The following is an 8,063-nucleotide window of genomic DNA, read 5'->3' on the forward strand; positions in this document are numbered from 1 at the left end:
AATAGGAGAGTTTTATATATTCAATCGCGCCAGCTCCGGTGTGTATCAGCAAACTAATAAAGCCCGAAAAAAGCCCTGACCTTAACGAATAAACAGTGTTCCACCAGGATCATGTATGTCAGAAACTGTAGTTTACTGCTGAACTCATTTTGTCATGGTAAAATAACACAGAAATCGAATAATAACACTTCAGTCTCCTGCCGAAGCGCAGACGCGCAGCTTTGAGAAACTGTCAATCACAGCTGTCAATCACGATGACACGCCCAGCATTAAATTACTGCTAAAAACAAACTGTTTACAAAAATGAAGATCTGCACCTATTTCAGCACAATAACCAGTGCCTTAATCGACCAGAACCATCTTTCGGGACATTTTATTGCAAGTGTAATAATTTTTTTTTTATTTGGGCTCAAGTCTCCTTCATTAACACGGAGGAGGCGGGCTTTATGACTTGTACTGCAGCCAGCCCCCAGGGGGCGATCTAACGGCCGAGACCTTTACTCAAACGCAGGCTTGTGGCACACTTGGATTAGACATTAAAAAAGCGAGCAATTGGTCCATGTTTTAAATTTCTGTCCAGAGAAGTCATGTTTTGATCTTCGATTGGTCTTACGCAGTCATGTGATGCAATTTTGTGGATCAGAGTTTACCAAGCTTGAATTTTCCACTGCAGTGAACTGCAAAACTTGCTGCACAACCTTGCGTTTTCTTTCTGATGCAGTCACATGCGTATGAATGGACGTCTATAAGTAGAAAAGTCCAGTGTGACCGCAGCTTTAGTGTGTAGGCCCGTTTTCCGGATCGTTTAAGAAATGTGAGTGCACTGAATTGGGCTCAGACACGGTTCACTTTGCCGGCCCTGGCCCGGTTGGAAGAGATGGGCCTGAGCACAGTTCACTTTGGCTTTGAAACTGAAAGCGAGACGTGACTTTTAAGGGACTGTTAAATATAGATTTATTAATAATTCTTACTGTTCAGTGAATGCAAACTGCCATAGTTTATTAAAGACGCAGACACCTCACTGCGCCACAGCTGCGCAACTTCAGCAAACCTCATTCCTGCAGCACGAGGGCTTTATGATTGTTTATGAGCGTCAAAAGTGGTGGATCTGTTCGCCGAAATATCTGACTGCGTGTCACCACATCACTAAGGACTGTTTGGCGAAATATTTGTTTGCATGTCACTGCATATCAAACGACTAAAACCATACAACTAGAGAAATCTCCACTGTGCTGAGTGAGCGCTCACAGCACAGCATCGCTGACTTAAGCACGACCAGGCCCGATTGTAATGTGAGTGTGGGCCATCAGGGGAGACGGGAGGGGGGACAAGTGTGCTTTAGCCTGGTTCGAGGCAAGTGTATATAGCGTGAGTACGACCTAACACCCCTGTCTTAAAGCAAGCCATTTCACTCAGCAAACATCTTTAAAATACCTCTGTTTAAATGGGGAAACTTCAAGTTCTCCAAAATTGCTTGCTTAACTTGCAATTATATTTCTTATTAGGAATTACCAAAAAAAAAAAAAAAAAAACTGTCTCTTTATTTTAATTTCTAAACATTTGAATCACAGAAAATCTGCCAAAACTTACATTTGGTTTGAGCCCCTCCTCGGAGAAAAGTCAGTCTAAAGCAATCAGTGATTGGCTCCTGTATTAGAGGATGGGGATTAATTCGCCATATTGACTATTACACTTTTGCTTATTCAAAACTTTAACTTTGTGTATTTCATGAGGGGGTCGCACACCGGATGTGATGCTCAGGGAAGCTCCACGCAGCGCCATGTATTTTAGAATTCTAAATATAGATTTCTATCAGGGTGCGCACGGCACCCAGCTTTGACCGAGGACAGTGTTTATATTTCTGCCGCGCCACAGTGACATCAAAATAATTTCATTTTAAATAACATGCGAATGTGCGCTTCTGGTGTGTGATACTTCCAACTGTCATGTGCGCACCTTGGCGCAGTGCTGAGCGGCACATCCGGTGTGCGACTCGCTATAGTCTTTGATTAAACACACCAGCACATGAAACATGAAACATGAAACAACTAATCACTAAAAACAAAAGCGCAGTCAAACTAGAGTTTAAGCATGTAAACATCAAAAATTCAAAAGTCATTTGCTCTCCAAAAGGTGCAGGGTTAAATGAGATGATTAGACATTAAAAATAAAGTGAGCAATTGCTCCATGTTTTAAACTTCTGCACAGAAAATTCATTTTTGATCTTCTGTTGGTCTCACGCAATCACAATTTTTGCAGGTCAAAGTTCTCTAAGCTTGAACAATTCATTGCAGCGACATGTGAAACTTGTCGCACAAGCTTGAGCCTCTGGTCTGCCACATTCACATATGTATTAGTGAAAGTCTGTAGGGCAAAAAATTGCAGTGTGACCATGGTTTAACTGCATGATTAATTGAAGATGATTGTGTGTGAACTTTGGTTGTAAAGCCAGTTCTCTGTTGTTGCTTCATCTGAAAGCATGTGAAAATGAATGTACACATTTAATGACATTTTTACTCCAAACTCGTTTACAGTTTATCGCTTTGGTGCATTTCTCACAACACCATTTACATTTGCACAACAGTTAATGCATTTCTCAAAACAATTAGTACAAGCTGTAAAACCTAGCTGATAACCTGCAAAAGCGTGTCACTTGCTCGAAATGGATAGCTTATTCCTCAAAAGCAAGTATTGATGTCAATAAAAGTGTCAGTGTCATCAGTATGAAAAGTCCTGACACTTTGTTTATGAACAAGATGTCAAATGGCTTTGACGTGTTTTCATTATGACAGTTTATGCTGTAAACGTTTTTCCAATGCAAAAAACGTCAGATTTTGGTGACACTTCCTGAAAATGCTCAAGACAGCACTATATACTGTTGGCACAGCCATTTGAAAATTACAGTAAAGTTTTTTTTTTTTTCATTTTTATTTGCTCTTTGCAATTTTAATTTATTCACAGCATTGTGCAAAAGAGTAAATACACCCTCCTTATTTACAACAAACATAAACTTCCTTTGGGTAGAGCTGTGCACAACTATGAACAATATTGCAGTACATATTGGAACTGAAATTACAACATACATACATACATACATACATAGGTCTGTAAATAATTCATGAAATTGTTCAACTTAGAATATATTTTCTGGAAAAAAAAGACTGAGAAAAACTGTAATAACTTTAGTCAAGATTTTGAAATAAATCCTTTTTTTTAATACGATTTCATAGTTTGATTAAAAGTCTCGCTGAGTCTATGCAAGCAGTCCTTTATCAACTGTTTATTAATCAACTGCTATGGGAATTTCCTGGATTTCTTTATGGGTGCTTGCAGGGTTGGAGCTACAGTCTTCAAAATGTCAGCCTTTTAGGAACAGAGTTTAGACTCTGCGTTTCCTCCAGAAGTAGTTTGGACACTCCTGTCCTTGAGTTATAAACAGTTGAAGTCAAAATGATCTCTGTGATCATCACTTCCCAAATGATGTTTATAATTCTAATAATGGTAATAATTCTTACTTTAACTGTATATACTGTATATATAAAAACAAATATTATAGCAAAACATGTGACAATTTATTTAATCCATTAAAAATTGCTTGAGATATATTTTAAAAACACTATTTCCCATTTTTTTCCATACTTATTTTGTTTAGTTTGGCTGGAGTATGTAAGATTGACCCCCAGTGGTTGAATTAAGTATTGCACTAAAAATTCGAAACACTTTTTCACCTGATCCCTCCTTCGCCAACTCTACGCAAATGTAGATCACCAGATTGACGACACAAATGTGAGTGAGGGTGCCTGACTATCAAGCCTACACCATAACGACATACAATGACACGTGATAAAAGGCATATTTTCCATGTAAAAGGAGTTTTTGTCCAAACAATCAGCCAACATTTGTATTTTAAAAACTGTTTATTTATTGCAGTAAAGGATTAGTAAGCTTAATACTATTACAAAATCAAATGTAAAATAGTATGCACTGCCATCATGGCAAAGACAAAATAAGATATTATAAATTAGTTGTTAAAACTATATTAAAACTGTTTAAAAAAATACAAATAATAACAATTTTGTCTTCAATTGTATCTGTCATTGATGGCAACGTGATTGGACCACCTGGGACTTGCCAAGTATAAACAATGGCCTCCTTTAAAACATTCCATCCTTCCAGTTCAAAATGTTAACTCCACCAACCTGCGGTCTTTCTTCCAGACGTCCCCTCTAGAGTGTCACTGCTTCTATGTTGCCCAACAAGGTTAAATGCAGAGGAATCTTCAACATCAATCCACAACTGTCACTCGGATGAGAGCAGAGACCTCTTAAACTATGGAGAAACAAAGAGAAAAAAATGTCCAGTTGACTAGAATGATGTATTACAACACATGCTATAATGTGAAATCCTAGACAAATCCGACTCTACAAGCCTGCTTGCGATGTCTGACATTCTGGTTCTCTGACAAACAGATATCAATGTCAGCGACCTCAGTGGCCATTAGTTCTCATTCATTCAGTCCATTGAGGGCACAGTAATCCCACTCAGAGTCACTCACGGCTCCAGCACAGCACTCGTATCAGTTGCGTAATCTATCAATTGATTAGCCTTCCATCACAGTGCCTGCAGTCATCCAGTGAAATGAAGTTCACTGTCTTCCCACCACTCTAAACAACGATGAGGTAATCAGTCTAATCGGATCTCTATGTCCTCTCATTCCACAGCTCTGGACAATCTTTGCTGAAAGGTAATATCACCTGTCATTTTCAAATGTCTGAGCTATTAGTTCTATCATCCAACAGTAGATCAAGCTCCCGCTTGCTGCATTTATTCATTACACACATGCTTAGATGATGTATTTGACCGTAAAAGAACACTCCACTTGTTTTGTTTTTTTTTTTCTTTGAAAATAGGCTTATTTAAAACTCCCCCTATAGTTAAACAGTAGACTTTTACCATTTTTTAAAAAATCCATTCAGTCAGTATCCGGGTCTGGAATTTGATGTTTCTCCATTCAGACAGAATAGCCCAAGCATACTGACTGAGAGACAATTCAAAGATGGCCGCCGAGTGGAATTGCTTGACTTAAAGTAGGGGTGTCCAAACTCTAGCTGCGTCCCAAATCGCATACTTATGCACTATTCTATGCCATTTTGTAGTATAAATAGTGCAAGTAGTGTGTTCACACTGAAAACTCTAAAAATAATAAGTGCACTTTAATTACCCGGATGATGCACTCATTCAGCCGCTAAAATGAAGTGTGGAATGATAGACACTTCACGTACTCAACGACCGCAGGTTTGCTTACGCAGCGGAAGGGGCGGAGCTATCAAACCACATGTTGGATAACTTTATTTATTTTAGATGGTGAAAGCAAAATTCTCCTATGAGAGTGATTATAGCCCCTCCCGATGTTGAATGCGGCAATACTCACGGCAGGTATTGTTTGATAATTCGGTCGTTTATTTCACTGATTTGGCGACCGTCAAACGTCATTACACAGCAAATTCATCAGAGTTAAATTCTCAGTGTTGAAGCATTTCAGAGTAAAGTGTTGACGTTAAAGAGTTATATTTTGATAAATGAATATAATAAGAGTTAGAATTGATTTTATTCAGTGCGAAATCAAGGAGTTAACTTTTCAACACTTGGTGGTGTTATTTCCAACATCCAGGAATTCATGCAGCCCCAGTCACTGATGAATTTTCCAGCTGCCATTTTCCAGGTTTAGAACAGCAACTGGTGAGTCAAACTACCTAAATGTTGGTATTTTACTGACTTTCTTTAAGGAAATACAGTTGTAAACATATTGTTAAGTTAATAACTTTAGAATGGAGTGACAATTTTAAACTTCTGCGGTTCATTCATGGTCGTTTGTGTATCTAGCTTAACTGCATTACTATTCACTTCTTTTCAAGAATGTTTTTATATATGCTCACGCATACATAGTGCATAAAAACATCAAATGTACATGTTCAACACATTTCTGTCACGCTTAATGCCATTTTGTGCGTTGTTACCCATCTGTTAAATAAAATCGACACTTCTCCTTTAATTCGAAGCAAACTAGCGAGGGAATCCCCGGACTCCGAGCCGCCTAGCCTACTCTGCCCTGATGCTAACAGCAACACAGGACAGTTTCCATAAGCTCTGGAGAGTTTCTAAAACATATCTGGTGAGTAAATGAACATATGCTTACTTGTAAAAGGTTTTCTGACTAAAACATATGATTGTTTGTTATTCGTGTATGTTAATTTGGTTATTTTAAACACCGCGGCCCTTTTAAACTGGTTCATTCGTGGCCGTCCATATACCGTTAGTCCATAAACTCGCGTGATAATGTACGCTTGAATTATATTAAGTGTTGACAACCAAAAGTCGGAATGTTAACATTAATGTCTTTAAATGACTGCGTTTGCACTCAGACATTTAACGTTACAGAAGTCTCCCGGAAGTTGCGGTTATCCCGCAAATGCACAGAGATTCCCAGATGCCCAAGTAGATGCCCGCAAATGAATGATAATCTCCCGGAAATCGCGTGTCTCCCGCCCCTCACACCCCTTTCCAGGTACGTCGCGCGCAAGTCACCCCCACCGTTCTTAAGGTACGTTGCGCGCAACTCACCCCACCTCTCTTCAGGTACTCATCTCTCCCGCTACCTCCCGCAAATCAACTCTGTATCCCCCGAAAATGACTTTTCCCAACTCGGGATGTCTGACGTTAGTAAGTTAGACTTAACATCTTAACATCTTAGTCAAGCTTTTTTTCCCGCATGATATTGTGCTTAAAACTATAGGCTAAACTTAAACTTAAAGACAATTTAGTGCGTTGTAAACAGCCACCTGTCTGTAAAATTAATCAACTGATTCATATTTGAGCAGCCTAATGATGATACAGGTTTGATTTGTAGATTTATTATCAATAATCAACATCTGAATCAAAAGATATCTGAAAAAGTGTGAGGCATACTTTGTAATGTTCATCTCTCTTTTTTAATCTGAAGGTTATGCATATGTGTTAGATACTAATTTTTGTTGTTTTTTTAACAGCCACAGTTCTCTATACAATAACACAAGACCCTGTGACGATTGGCTGATTAGAGACGGATGGTGTATTTCCAGAGTTGGTGAAATGACCAAGCACACCTTCTTGGTCATATGTGGTGATAATAATGAAGGTATGTTTGATAAAGTTCTGTATTTGTTTCACAATAAGCTGAGAGGGTATTAGAGCATTAGAGAATAACAAATGACATGAAGGTGATAAGTTTTGTATTGTGGGTGAACTGTTACTTAAATAATGTTTTGCTCTTTGCTTTGTGCTTTGCACTTTTCCTCTTCTGCTTATCCTAATATTTTAGATTATATTTAGACCTGAAACATCTGCTAGACTCCAGGAAAGGTGGCGTCAATACTGGACTTGAAAGGGCCTAACTGGTAAAGAAACACGCATGCACAAACACACACACAAACACACACACGCGCACACGCTTACAGAAAACTGTAAGTTTATGAATATTTTTTACACTGTGGCCAATATTTTGGGGAAGTCAGCATCACTAAATGATATAAAAGATTTTAAGCTCCTTTAAATTTTGCTCCAAGTGTTGTGTTAAATTCAGAATTCTGGACAGACAGCTGCCTGTTTTTTCCAGTTCTAGTCATAGTGGTTAACCTAATTGTTTTTGGAGATCCAACAGTGATGTATGTGTTTTTTCTACTTTTCCATATCCTGTCACCTCAACCAGCTGGGAGAGTCTAGTTGTGGATCATTATGTAGATTTTCAAAAGGTGAGTTTAGATTTCTTGAATGTTTTATTTACTTTAAATGTTCTTTTAAATATATCATAGAATTTGATTGCAATTTGTTTTCAAACATTTTTCTTAGTCATGCTGGAGTCTTGAAGAGTTCTTAGAAGAGCATCACCCTATATCCCTGCATCAGGAACCACCAGACGAGCGATCAGCAGCTACTACATCGTCATGGATAAAAAGGTCATCCTGTGGCTGGGAAGCACTTCATTCACAGGACATGCTTAATGAGATTTCCTAGCTCCAGTTTGTTTT

The 8,063-nt window shown here is 38.4% G+C and overlaps 1 long non-coding RNA gene across 1 annotated transcript; it reads left to right on the plus strand.

Moving 5' to 3' along the window:
• Positions 1–5,624: 5,624 nt before the first annotated feature.
• On the plus strand, positions 5,625–7,174 carry LOC141378425 (uncharacterized). Its single transcript, XR_015513644.1, has 3 exons — positions 5,625–5,739; positions 6,060–6,172; positions 7,047–7,174. It is a non-coding gene; the product is annotated as an uncharacterized LOC141378425 (long non-coding RNA).
• The last annotated feature ends 889 nt before the right edge of the window (positions 7,175–8,063 follow it).

Source organism: Danio rerio, chromosome 17, assembly GCF_052040795.2.
Source record: "Danio rerio strain M-AB ecotype USA chromosome 17, GRCz13ab, whole genome shotgun sequence".
Lineage (NCBI taxonomy): Eukaryota > Metazoa > Chordata > Actinopteri > Cypriniformes > Danionidae > Danio > Danio rerio.